The sequence below is a fragment of the Triticum dicoccoides genome, chromosome 3B (genome assembly GCF_002162155.2).
Source record: "Triticum dicoccoides isolate Atlit2015 ecotype Zavitan chromosome 3B, WEW_v2.0, whole genome shotgun sequence".
NCBI classification, from domain to species: Eukaryota; Viridiplantae; Streptophyta; class Magnoliopsida; order Poales; family Poaceae; genus Triticum; species Triticum dicoccoides.
Window position 1 is genome coordinate 384,693,084 of NC_041385.1, and position 13,957 is coordinate 384,707,040.

At 42.5% G+C, this 13,957-nt stretch overlaps 2 long non-coding RNA genes across 2 annotated transcripts; one reads left to right on the forward strand and one right to left on the reverse strand.

Moving 5' to 3' along the window:
• The first annotated feature begins 2,677 nt into the window (after positions 1 to 2,677).
• On the forward strand, positions 2,678 to 5,009 carry LOC119281298. Its single transcript, XR_005138367.1, has 3 exons — positions 2,678 to 2,815; positions 3,568 to 3,629; positions 4,600 to 5,009. It is a non-coding gene; the product is annotated as an uncharacterized LOC119281298 (long non-coding RNA).
• Positions 5,010 to 5,826: 817 nt separating this feature from the next.
• Positions 5,827 to 7,857, reverse strand: LOC119281299. Its single transcript, XR_005138368.1, has 3 exons — positions 7,832 to 7,857; positions 7,013 to 7,074; positions 5,827 to 6,039 (listed from the first exon to the last, which is right to left on the reverse strand). It is a non-coding gene; the product is annotated as an uncharacterized LOC119281299 (long non-coding RNA).
• Positions 7,858 to 13,957: the final 6,100 nt, after the last annotated feature.

Sequence of the window (13,957 nt, forward strand, 5' to 3'; positions counted from 1 at the left end):
GGTGGGACCTTCGAGTTCCTTTTGGATAGGGTCACATATTGGGTGTGACACGCCTTAAGCAAGATGACATGATGTAGAGCAATAAATTCATGCAATATGATAAATACCCCATCTTGTTATCCTCGATGGCAACAATACAATATGTGCCTTGTTGCCCCTTCTGTCACTGGGTAAGGACACCGCAAGATTGAACCCAAAGCCATGCACTTCTCCCATTGCAAGAACTACCAGTCTAGTTGGCCAAACCAAATGGATAATTCAAAGAGACTTGCAAAGATAACTCAATCATACATAAAAGAATTCAGAGAAGATTCAAATATTATTCATAGATAAGTTGGATCATAAACCCACAATTCATCGGTCTCAACAAACACACCGTAAAAAGAAGATTACATCGAATAGATCTCCACAAGAAGGGGGAGAACATTGTATTGAGATCCAAAAAGAGAGAAGAAGCCGTCTAGCTACTAGCTATGGACCCGAAGGTCTGAAGTAAACTACTCACACTTCATCGGAAGGGCTATGGTGTTGATGTAGAAGCCCTCCGTGGTGGATGCCCCCTCCGGTGGAGCTCCGAAACAGGCTCCAAGATGGGATCTCGTGGATACAGAAGGTTGCGGTGGTGGAATTAGGTTTTTTGGCTCCCCCACGGTCTATTGGGGGTACGTAGGTATATATAAGAGGAAGGAGTACAAGGTGGAGCGTCAGGGGGCCCACGAGGTAGGGGCGCGCCCAGGGGGCGCCCTCCACCCTCGTGACCGCCTCTGGTGCTTCTTGGAGTAGGGTCCAAGTCTCCTAGATCACGTTCGGTGAGAAAATCATGTTCCCGAAGGTTTCATTCCGTTTGGACTCCGTTTGATATTCTGTTTCTTCGAAATACTGAAATAGGCAAAAAAACAGCAATTCTGGGCTGGGCCTCCGGTTAATAGGTTAGTCCCAAAAATAATATAAAAGTGGAAAATAAAGCCCATTATAGTCCAAAACAATAGATAAAGTAGCATGGAGCAATCAAAAATTACAGATACGTTGGAGACGTATCAGTCTAGTGGTCAAGTTGAACTTAGCAATAGAGAAATAAAATTATTTTTGCAAAAGACTGTTAATAGGTCCAGGAAGAATTGGTCTAAGAAATTAGATGATGCACTTTGGGCTTATAGAACAACTTATAAAAATCCTATGGGTATGTCTTCTTATAAAATTGTTTATGGAAAAGCTTGTCATTGGACTCTTGATTTAGAACATAAAGCATATTGGGCAGTTAAAGAACTCAACTATGATTTCAAACTTGCTGGTGAAAAGAGGTTATTTGATATAAGCTCTTTAGATGAATGGAGAACCCAAGCTTATGAAAATGCAAAGTTATTCAAAGAAAAAGTTAAAAGATGGCATGACAAAGAATTTAAAAGCGTGAGTTTAAAGTTGGAGAATATGTTCTTCTGTACAAATCTCGTTTTAGATTTTTTGCAGGAAAGCTCCTCTCGAAATGGGAAGGCCCATACATCATCGAGGAGGTTTACCGGTCTAGAGCCATCAAAATAAATAACTCTGAAGGTACTAACCCAAAGGTTGTCAATGGGAAACGAATAAAGCATTATACCTCAGGTACGCCTATAAATGTTGAAAGTAATATTATCCAAACTTTGACACCGGAAGAGCACATAAAAGAGTCCTTTCGGAACACTCCAGAATCCTAAAAACAAAGAGATACGTGATACGGTAAGTAAACGGACTCCAAAAAATCCGCAACAATATTTTTTATCAGTTTTGGAATATTTTAAAATTTTGGATATAAAGAAACTTCCAAGAAGCGTCCCCTAGTGGGCACAAGACACCAAGGCGCGTCAGGCTTGCCTGGCACGCCCAGGTGGGTTGTGCCCACCTGGGACACCTTCTGTACTCCGTTTTTCTTCTGTATGCTTGTCCTCCAAGATAAAAAAAATCTATATATACCAAGGTTGGAAAAAGCGCTAGGCGGTAGGCGGGCGATGACTCTATGCCTAGCGCCTAGCCTGCCTAGGCGTAGCCTAGGCGGGCCAAGGCGTTTTGTATGGTAGCAGGTTAGGAGAACAATTTTTGGCTAGGCATAGCCTTAGGCATTTTCTACTACATTAGGTTAGGACAATTGAATGATAATAAAATACTCCCTCCATCCCATGATATAAGATCTTATTTCAGATCTTATATCATGGGATGGAGGGACTACATCACAACAACGTGAAGAACTAAAAATGATCTACTCAAGGGAAGTAGCAGTAACATAAGAACATCAAATATTCAAATATAGTTGAGGCAAACATCACGCAAGACCCAATATGGCATATAGCATCAGGGTTGGAAAAAGCGTTATTAGGCGTACGCCTAGGCGCGCTGAAGCGCTCGGCGACAACCCATCGCGTAGCCTTGGGCCTAATCGGTGCTCTAGGCGGGCCCATCGCCTAGGCGGATCCAGGCGTGCGCCTAAGCGAGATGAAGCGGAGAAAAGCAGCGAGGAGGCGGCGCAAGGCAGACCAAGGCGGACCGGAGATGGAATCGGAGAGGTTAAAATCCTGGACGGGAAGGTTGAGAAGATCGCGAGAGGATGGAGAAGATTGCGGGAAGTTTGCTGGCGGAGGAAAGGAGAGATTTGGCTAGACTTTGGATATATATACACTGAAAAGGATGGTGGCGGCTGGATCTATTCCGTCGTCGCTTCGTCCTCCGGTCGCCAAGACGAAGAGATTCACCTCATCCTCTCACCATGCAGCCATGACTTCTTCCTCCTCTCCATCCATCTGCTCAACGACAAGCTGAGATCCGGTCTTCTTCCCTGCTATAGGTGAGCTACCAATTCGATTTTGTCTGTCCCTTCTCTTCTCGTGTATTCCCTGTGCCTGTGTACTGCCTCTACATCGTCCCCTGGATTGCTAGTTTGTTGCTACTTGCTTCCCTATCCCTCACATGGAATCACTTGACCTGCAGTTTATGTATTGATATTGATTTATCTAGATTGTTAATTGGGTTTGATCCATCCCTGGCGGATCTAGGATTGCAGCGTAGGGGTGCCACTCAATAAAAAAATTGTGCAGAGATCTCACAATTTAAGCTTCATGTAAGCATCACGTAGTAGTACCATAACCGAGTCAACAAAAGAAATGATAGTTAGTTTGTTCGATCTGCAACTGATTTATACATGCCCTGATGCTGTTGTGTCTGAATTTTTTATTGTGTCTGAATTGGCTCATGCATTTACAAGATGTAACAAATACAGTAAGAAGCAATTAGTATTTGGGCATAAACAATATAGTGGGATACAGGAACTATGCGCAGGCTCAAGGTAAAAGCTGTTCCTGGTCTGGCTCAATGCCTTTGGTCTCGCCTAGTCTGTCACCGCAATCCGGCATGCCCGTGCTCGCCACCAGCCAGCTCGGCAGCGTGCAGTGCTCCCTCTGCCTGACCTATGCCTACTGCCGCTGGCCGTTGCACCAAATGACCTGACCACCCTAGACACCGAACCTATGAAATTTTCTTTACTGATCACTTCTAATGGAATAAGACATGACTAAAAATAATAGTAACTTTGTGATGCAGTTGTACTTGACAGCTCATCCGACGAGGAGGTTAAAGCAAGGAAAGTATCCACTAGTATGAAGGTAATCATTTTGTGCACTATTCATGTTAATGAAGTTCCTTCCACGATTGTCTCAGTTCGTAAGTTATATACATGGCATAATGCCAAGATGTGATACTGGACGTTACTAGTACTACTGTACTAGTATATAAGTAGGATCATATTCGGTTGCATGATGCCAAAATGTGACAGTGACATAGCTACTACTAGTACACTAGTCTAAAAGTTTCGAATGCTACACATTTATGAGCTTATGCAAAAAATATGTTCTTTTGGTTTCCTCCATGGTAGTTTTTGTAATATCGATTTACTTCACAACAGAAAGTTTCTTGGAAGTTTGTGCTATGATTTTCTCTTCTGTTACCTGATGCCAAGATGCAACACCAGCCAGAACTAGTCCTAGTGTAAAAGTAGGATCATATGTATGCGGTTGCTGGTAATCTTTACTATGGAGACTAGAGGTTCATTAATCAGAGGGTTGTTTAGTCGGTATAAAAATGGATTTTCTTCTAGATCTGTATCGAGCATTGCAGCCTTGTAGGACTAAATAAGTTTCCAATGCAATTATGCAACAAATTTATAAGCTTGTAATGCAAAAAATTATGTTCTTTGGTTTCCCTCATTGTAGTTTTTGTATTTTCTAGTTTGTTTTGCTTGGAATCTCTCGATAGGCAGCTTCCTACCTATTTCATATTTGATCTACATATACTACGAATTTATGATATTATAACTTATATTGCTTTGCTTCTGCCTTCTTCTGTAAAAATCATATACCTAATTAAGTGGGTAATGATTTATCTTCTACTGTGTGTTTTTCGGATGTGGACACGCGCACACCCGTACGGACATACTATATTGCATTTTTTGCTTTGATCATTATCTAGATTTATGCCTACTTGTGGTCTCCACTTTCATAGACTTAGTCCATATTTTTTTATCATTATCGATGTGAATTACCGAACTATGGCTGCTGTGTATTTGAGCATTTGTAGGATGTTGGAGACAAACACAACATCAGTGTTGCTGGAAGAGAACGCCCGTAAGATAAAGTCGGATGATGTGGGATGGGAGTATGGGAGTCTAGCCGATCTTTCCAACAAGGACAAAGTGAAGTGTTTGTTTTGTAACCATGTGATCATTGGAGGTGTTTATCGTCACAAGCAGCATGTGGCTCACGTTGATAATTTTGTGGCTAAATGCAAGAAAAGCTCGCAGGAAGCTAAAGATAGGTGCAAGAAATCTCTTGAGGAGGCATCTAAGAAGAGGAGGGAAAAGACTTCCCGTGAGCTAGAGCTCAGAGAAGGCGTGAATATTTCTCGTGTTGGAGATGCTTAAGTTACTTGTATTGGAAGCGCTGAGCCACACAAGATAGGTCCCATTGACAGTGGACACGTCCTATTGATCCTAAATTAACTCAAGTTGTGTGTCTGTGTGGAACTATCCCTGTTGTGACTTGACAGAAGTCTTTCAAATAAGATTCTAGGAATAAAGTACTTGTGAACTTGAGCTCATAATTTATAATGCTATACAAGGTTGGAAAAAGCGTTAGGCGGTAGGCGGGCGATGACTCTCTGCCTAGCGCCTAGCCTGCCTAGGTGTAGCCTAGGCGGGCCAAGGCGTTTTGTATGGTAGCAGGTTAGGAGGACAATTTTTGGCTAGGCATAGCCTTAGGCATTTTCTACTACAGTAGGTTAGGACAATTGAATGATAATAAAATACTCCCTCCATCCCATGATATAAGATTTTATTTCAGATCTTATATCATGGGATGGAGGGAGTACATCACAACATCGTGAAGAACTAAAAATGATCTACTCAAGGGAAGTAGCAGTAACATAGGAACATCAAATATTCAAATATAGTTGAGGCAAACATCACGCAAGACCCAATATGGCATATAGCATTATAAATTATGAGCTCAAGTTCACAAGTACTTTATTCCTAGAATCTTATTTGAAAGACTTCTCTCAAGTCACAACAGGGATAGTTCCACACAGACACACAACTTGAGTTAATTTAGGATCAATAGGACGTGTCCACTGTCAATGGGACCTATCTTGTGTGGCTCAGCGCTTCCAATACAAGTAACTTAAGCATCTCCAACACGAGAAATATTCACGCCTTCTCTGAGCTCCAGCTCACGGGAAGTCTTTTCCATCCTCTTCTTAGATGCCTCCTCAAGAGATTTCTTGCACCTATCTTTAGTTTCCTGCGAGCTTTTCTTGCATTTAGCCACAAAATTACCAACGTGAGCCACATGCTGCTTGTGACGATAAACACCTCCAATGATCACATGGTTACAAAACAAACACTTCACTTTCACCTTGTTGGAAAGATCGGCTAGACTCCCATACTCCCATCCCACATCATCCGACTTTATCTTACTGGCGTTCTCTTCCAGCAACACTGATGTTGTGTTTGTCTCCAACATCCTACAAATGCTCAAATACACAGCAGCCATAGTTCGGTAATTCACATCGATAATGATAAAAAATATGGACTAGGTCTATCAAAGTGGAGACCACAAGTAGGCATAAATTTAGATAATGATCAAAGCAAAAAATGCAATATAGTATGTCCGTACGGGTGTGCGCGTGTCCACATCCGAAAAACACAGAGTAGAAGATAAATCATTACCCACTTAATTAGGTATATGATTTTTACAGAAGAAGGCAGAAGCAAAGCAATATAAGTTATAATATCATAAATTCGTAGTATATGCAGATCAAATATGAAATAGGTAGGAATTTGCCTATCGAGAGATTCCAAGCAAAACAAACTAAATAGAAAATACAAAAACTACAATGAGGGAGACCAAAGAACATAATATTTTGCATTACAAGCTTATAAATTTGTTGCATAATTGCATTGGAAACTTATTTAGTCCTACAAGGCTGCAATGCTCGATACAGATCCAGAAGAAAATCCATTTTTATACCGACTAAACAACCCTCTGATTAATGAACCTCTAGTCTCCATAGTAAATATTACCAGCAACCACATACATGTGATCCTACTTTTACACTAGGACTAGTTCTGGCTGGTGTTGCATCTTGGCATCAGGTAACAGAAGAAAAAATCATAGCACAAACTTCCAAGAAACTTTCTATTGTGAAGTAAATCGATAATACAAAAACTACCATGGAGGAAACCAAAAGAACATATTTTTTGCATAAGCTCATAAATGTGTTGCATTCGAAACTTTTAGACTAGTGTACTAGTAGTAGCTATGTCACTGTCACATTTTGGAATCATGCAACAGAATATGATCCTACTTATATACTAGTACAGTAGTACTAGTAACGTCTAGTATCACATCTTGGCATCATGCCATGTATATAACTTACGAACTGAGACAATCATGGAAGGAACTTCATTAACATGAATAGTGCACAAAATGATTACCTTTAGACTAGTGGATACTTTCCTTACTTTAACCTCCTCGTCGGATGAGCTATCAAGTACAACTGCATCACAAAGTTACTATTATTTTTAGTCATGTCTTATTCCATTAGAAGTGATCAGTAAAGAAAATTTCATAGGTTCGGTGTCTAGGGTGGTCAGGTCATTTGGTGCAACGGCCAGCGGCAGTAGGCATAGGTCAGGCAGAGGGAGCACTGCACGCTGCCGAGCAAGCTGGTGGCGAGCACGGGCATGCTGGATTGCGGTGACAGACTAGGCGAGACCAAATGCATTGAGCCAGGTCAGGAACAACTTTTACCTTAAGCCTGAGCATAGTTCCTGTCTCCCACTATATTGTTTATGCCCAAATACTAATTGCTTCTTACTGTATTTGTTACATCTTGTAAATGCATGAGCCAATTCAGACACAATAAAAAATTCAGACACAACAGCATCAAGGCATGTATAAATCAGTTGCAGATCGAACAAACTAACTATCATTTCTTTTGTTGACGCGGTTATGGTACTACTACGTGATGCTTACATGAAGCTTAAATTGTGAGATCTCTGCACAATTTTTTTATTGAGTGGCACCCCTATGCTGCAATCCTAGATCCGCCAGGGATGGATCAAACAACACCCAATTAACAATCTAGATAAATCAATATCAATACATAAACTGCAGATCAAGTGATTCCATGCGAGGGACAGGGCAGCAAGTAGCAACAAACTAGCAATCCAGGGGACGATGTAGAGGCAGTACACAGGCACAGTGAATACACGAGAAGAGAAGGGACAGACAAAATCGAATTGGTAGCTCACCTATAGCAGGGAAGAAGACCGGATCTCAGCTTGTCGTTGAGCAGATGGATGGAGAGGAGGAAGAAGTCATGGCTGCATGGTGAGAGGATGAGGTGAATCTCTTCGTCCCGGCGGCCAGAGGACGAAGCGACGACGGAATAGATCCAGCCGCCACCACCCTTTTCAGTGTATATATATCCAAAGTCTAGCCAAATCTCTCATTTCCTCCGCCAGCAAACTTCCCGCAATCTTCTCCATCCTCTCGCGATCTTCTCGACCTTCCCGTCCAGGATTTTAACCTCTCCGATTCCATCTCTGGTCCGCCTTGGTCTGCCTTGCGTCGCCTCCTCGCTGCTTTTCTCCGCTTCATCTCGCTTAGGCGCACGCCTGGATCCGCCTAGGCGATGGGCCCTCCTAGAGCACCGATTAGGCCCAAGGCTACGCGGTGGGTTGTCGCCGAGCGCTTCAGCGCGCCTAGGCGTACGCCTAATAACGCTTTTTCCAACCCTGATATATACTTCTCGAACATGTTGATCACCATATCACAGAGAAATCCTCTGTTCTGTTTTCCCTTGCTCTTTTCTGTCAGATCCCATCTACCATGGCCTCTTCAAGCTCTTCCAAGGCCAAGTTCTTCAAGAACGTCATCAACCCTTATCTGCGGGAGGTGGTGCAGCACCCTCAAACCACCCAGATGCAGGAGGGGGAGCTATACATCCGTGATGAGCAAGGTCCCAAGGGCACGAGAACTGTGGAGGCCAGGCTTGAGGCCATGGAGCAGGAAGTCTTCCGGTGCAAGGGGATGGTGGAGCATGGGCTCAATGTTAATCACCTTATGACCGCAGACCTTTCCCGTGATCTCAAGGTGAATGGCAAGCCCATGAAGGACATCGTCTTCACCTTCAACGAGCAAATCAACTTCCTCCAAAGCCAGATCTATGACCTCTAAAACCAAGTCTTCGAATATGAGGCAAGGTTCAAAGGTATGAGTTTGGCTGCTAGTTGCAGGACCCATGAGACTCACTCCTCCTCTTATGTTGGTGGACAACTGCCATGGAAGTCTGAGGACAAGATCTCTCCTTCATCACCACCATCATCTTCTTCACCACCAAAGGAGAATTGAGTATCGGGTATGGGCACTCCCCTTGGCTTCCGCCAAGCTTGGGGGAGGTGCATCGGTATCGTATCATCCCACTATCTTTTTGCTTTTACTTATCTTAGTTCGATCATTTGCTTTTAGATGAAATAAAGTTTAGTTCGATCCTTTCTTCTTTGAGAGTTTGCTTAGTGATCTATCCTTGTAATCGTGTACAAGTTATATAATAAAGTTAGTTTGAGTTTTTGCTTTCTTAACTCTTATTTTGCAAATAAAGAAAAGAAATAAGAAAGAAAAAGAGAAAGGAAATAAATCAATAAGATTATATACTAATCCTATAATAGGTTATGGCATCACATAAGGAAAAGTATAAGTAGAAAATTTTATTAAAGATTGACAAACATAGCATTAGTCAATGATGCAACTCATGAAAGAATTAATAAGGGAAGAGAAGATTCACATATAGATATACTATCCTAGAAATTTTTTGTGATTGTGAGCCCTCATCAAAATATTATATGCCAAAATTGTTAACGTTGGACAAGGAAGACAACTTAATGGTTTATGTTTGTTTATATTCACATAGAAGTCATATTGTCATAGATCCTTTAACATGTGATGCTTGCCCCTACCTTTGCTAGCCAAAAATCCGCACTAAGTACAGATACTACTTGTGCATCCAAAAACTCTTAAACCCAAATCTTTTCAAGTGTCCACCATATCTACCTAGGGATTGAGCAAGATCCCTCAAGTAAGTTGTCATTGGTGCAAAAAGGCAATAAAAATTGCTTCTGAAACTGTGGGATCATATAGTGTAAGAGAAAATTGAGCGTTGTATGAACTTGGATGACAAAGAATAAAAGCAACATACTGCATAATAAAGGTTGTCATCTTAAGGGGTAATACAACGTGACGTTCTCTTGCACTAAGGGATTGAGCATACAAACAAATAAGCGCATGGCAACCTCTTCTTCCCTCTGCGAAGGGCCTTTCCTTTATTTTTATGCACTTACTTTTATGCAAAGAGTCAAATGTTTCCTTCTATTCCTTTTATTTTTCTCCTTTGGCAAGCATCATGTGGTGAGGAAAGATCTAGGCACATATGTCCAGTTGAATATAGATAGCATGAGTTATTATTGTTGACATCACCCTCGAGGTGAGTATGTTGGGAGGCAAAACTATAAGCCCCGATCTTTATATGTGTTTAGTTGAAATGTTTTGCTCATGGGTACGAGGTGAGTGTTAGCAATCATAGAAGACTATGTGATGGTTGAGTATGTGGACTTGCCTAAAGGCTCTGACACGTGACCCTTCCTGAAAAGATGATGAATTGCAGTTGCAAAGTTGGCTGAGAACATAGTTTGTTGATTTCTAATAGAGTTTTTGCTTTATACTTCGATTGTGTGATGAACTATTACTTATTCATAAGAAGTATATGATAAAAGTTTTATGATAAAAGTCCCATGTTTAATTTTGTTGCTGTTATAATAATCAACATGATGCTTCTATGTCCATATTTTGTTTTTATTGATACCTCTTTCTCAAAGCATGTGGACATGTTTTTCGATTTCGGTTTTTTCTTGAGGACAGGCGAGCAAGCCCGGCCCTGAGGGGGGCAGAGGGGGAGGCCGCCCCGGGCCCCCAGAGTGGAAGGGGCCCCCAGTACACGTACAGTTCTGCAGTAGGCCTCCAATGTATAGCTGCAGTAAAAAAATCTGGGCTTGGACTAAGTAGTTTTGTAGAGTCTGATCCGCCACAACGCATGAATCGACCCTGCTGGATCCACGAATTTGGAGCGAGGCACCATGCACGCAGCACATGCCACATTTTCAGCTCGCAACCACCAGATTACGGCAAATGAATCACGGGAGGTTAATCTATAGGAGGAGGCCCGGAGCGCAAGCGACGGGGCTACGCGCCGGAGTTTGACGGCGGACCGCTGTTGAGTTCGTCTGTGGAGGTAATTGTTGCCGGCCGGTCGTTGTCTTCCGCTATTTGTATTGTTATTATATATCCTTCAGTTTCTGCAGTTTAATATTGATGTTCATGTGGCGTAGATCTCACAGAGATCAAGATGAAAAGCGTGGTTTGTAGTATTAGAAAACGGGCTAACTAAGATGGCTCTTGTTTTCATATGAATTGGGCAATGAGGGCGCAAAGGGGGTAATTCATTCTTATCTACTCATTTACACAATGAGTGACTTCCCATTAGCGTGGCACTGCTGATTTAATTTTTGAAGATATTTAATATTCGAATATAACAAGGAATATTTTTCTCATCCAACATATGGATTTGCCTATCTACCTCAGTTTGTCAGATACTCCTATACGAAGTACCAACCTTGCCATTAAGATTAGTCAGTGCAAGAACAAAAAATGTGCATCCCAACTCTGCATTTTTATGCAAATTTCTGCTGGGACTATTTATGGACTTACCCTTAACTATATATCTGATTATTGTTTTGTACCTGAACCTATAATTTACTCCTATAATTATGGTAAGTAAAGCCTGACATACCCTTTTTGTTGGTAGCTTACAAAAGAGACCACTTGGTAAATCCTGACATAACCATCACTTTGTATTTCTAAGAATGCCTTGTGCTGGCCCAAGACACACCTTTCTCTACTTCCAACATATGCTATTATTTTTATGTTTATGTCTAGGGCCCCGGGTTTGAGTTTCGCCCCGAGCCCCCAAAAACTCAGGACCGGCCCTGCAAGCGAGGTCTAAGCTTGGGGGAGTTGATACGACCATTTTGCATCATGTTTCCTTACTGATATTTATAAAAAAGTTATCCATAATAATGCTTTTTGGAGTAATTCTAATGCTTTTTCTCTCATAATTTACAAGGAACACACCAAGAGGGAGAATTCCGGCAGCTGGAAATCTAGACCTGGAAAAGCTACGTCAGGCCACCTATTCTGCAGAGCTGAAATTTTACAAAGATTTTGTATGGATTATTTGAGAAATATTGGAGCCAATAAACACCAGAGGGGGCCACCAGGTGGGCACAACCCACCTAGGCGCGCCAGGCCCCCCAGGCGCGCCCTGGTGGGTTGTAGCCTCCTCGGCCCACCTCCGGTGCCCATCTTATGGTATATAAGTCATTTTGACATAGAAAAAATAAGGAGGAGACTTTCGGGACGGAGCGCCGCCGTCTAGAGGCAGAACTTGGGCAGGAGCACTTTTGCCCTCCGGTGGAGCGATTCTGCCGGGGGAACTTCCCTCCCGGAGGGAGAAATCATCGTCATCGTCATCACCAACAACTCTCCCATCTTGGGGAGGGCAATCTCCATCAACATCTTCAACAACACCATCTCATCTCAAACCCTAGTTCATCTCTTGTGTTCAATCTTGTTACCGGAACTATAGATTGGTGCTTGTGTGTGACTAGTAGTGTTGATTACATCTTGTAGTTGATCACTATATGGTTTATTTGGTGGAAGATTATATGTTCAGATCCATTATGCTATTTAATACTCCTCTGACCATGAACATGTTTATCATTTGTGAGTAGTTACTTTTGTTCTTGAGGTCACGGGAGAAATCATGTTGCAAGTAATCATGTGAACTTGATATGTGTTTGATATTTTGATAGTATGTATGTTGTTATTCCCTTAGTGGTGTCATATGAATGTCGACTACATGACACTTCACCATGTTTGGGCCTAAGGGAATGCCTAGTGGAGTAGCAATTAGGTGGTGGGTTGCGAGAGTGACAGAAGCTTAAACCCCAGTTTATGCGCTATTTTGTAAGGGACCAATTGGATCCAAAAGTTTAATGCTATGGTTAGAATTTATTCTTAATACTTTTCTCGTAGTTGCAGATGCTTGCGAGAGGGCTAATCATAAGTAGGAGGTTTGTTCGAGTAAGAACAGCACCTAAGCACCGGTCCACCCACATATCAAATTATCAAAGTAGCGAACATAAATCAAACCAACATGATGAAAGTGACTAGATGAAATTCCCGTGTACCCTCAAGATTGCTTTGCTTATCATAAGAGACCGTTTTGGCCTGTCCTTTGCCTCAAAAGGATTGGGCTACCCTGCTGCACTTTTGTTACTATTATCGTTACTTGCTCGTTACAAATTATCCTGATATCAAACTACTCCGCTACTTACAATTTCAGCACTTGTAGACATTACCTTACTGAAAACTACTTGTCATTTCCTTCTGCTCCTCGTTGGGTTCGACACTCTTAATTATCAAAAAGAGTTACAATTGATCCCCTATACTTGTGGGTCATCAATACCCCGAGATCTGGAATTGGATGAGCTCTAGGTTGTTGTATTTATTTCAATGTTTATACTTTGTATGTACTACTTGTTTATGTATATGAAAACACTGTAGAGTGATTGTTCTACCGTTCAGGGTTCAACTGAGGGGAATATTTAGGCCGAAAATCCTATCTCACGACTCTATCCCAAGAAGGTCCAAACTACTCCCCGTCCCCTCCACTACCGCCCTTAGTGACCTCGGAGCCAAACTGATGTGGAGCACCGTACGGTCACCCCCACGGACCCACCTTCGTCTCCCTAAGTGCCAAGTGGAATGATGACACGAGCATGTGTAAGAGCTATCGAGACCAAGCTGACATCTCTCCTTAATGACATTCCGGATGACCCACGTGAGACATGGCTACTACCTCAATTCGAAATGCTATGTTTGCTTAGGTGCCAAGAAGACCCTTCGGAGATGCACAGAATGATGGACAAGTTCCCAAGTACATGGATGAAGGAGCACGACGAGAGGAACCGCTGAACATCTACAGGGGCCGGACATCCGGCCCATTGCCTGAACATCCGGCTCCTGAAGACAGCCGCAATAGTAATAGTCCAGTAGCCAAGAGGCTATAGGGCGCGGACATCCGGCCCCCATCCAGAAATTCGGCTTGAGACCTATAGAAGCTTAACTGAGACCAGCCCGGACATCCTGCCGTGACCCTGGACATCCAGCTCGTCTTGAAGCCCCAAACATCTGGCCCCCAGCCCGGACGTCCGGCATTTGCGCATGCCTAACCGGGCCAGAGGCCCATGTACCCCCCCCCC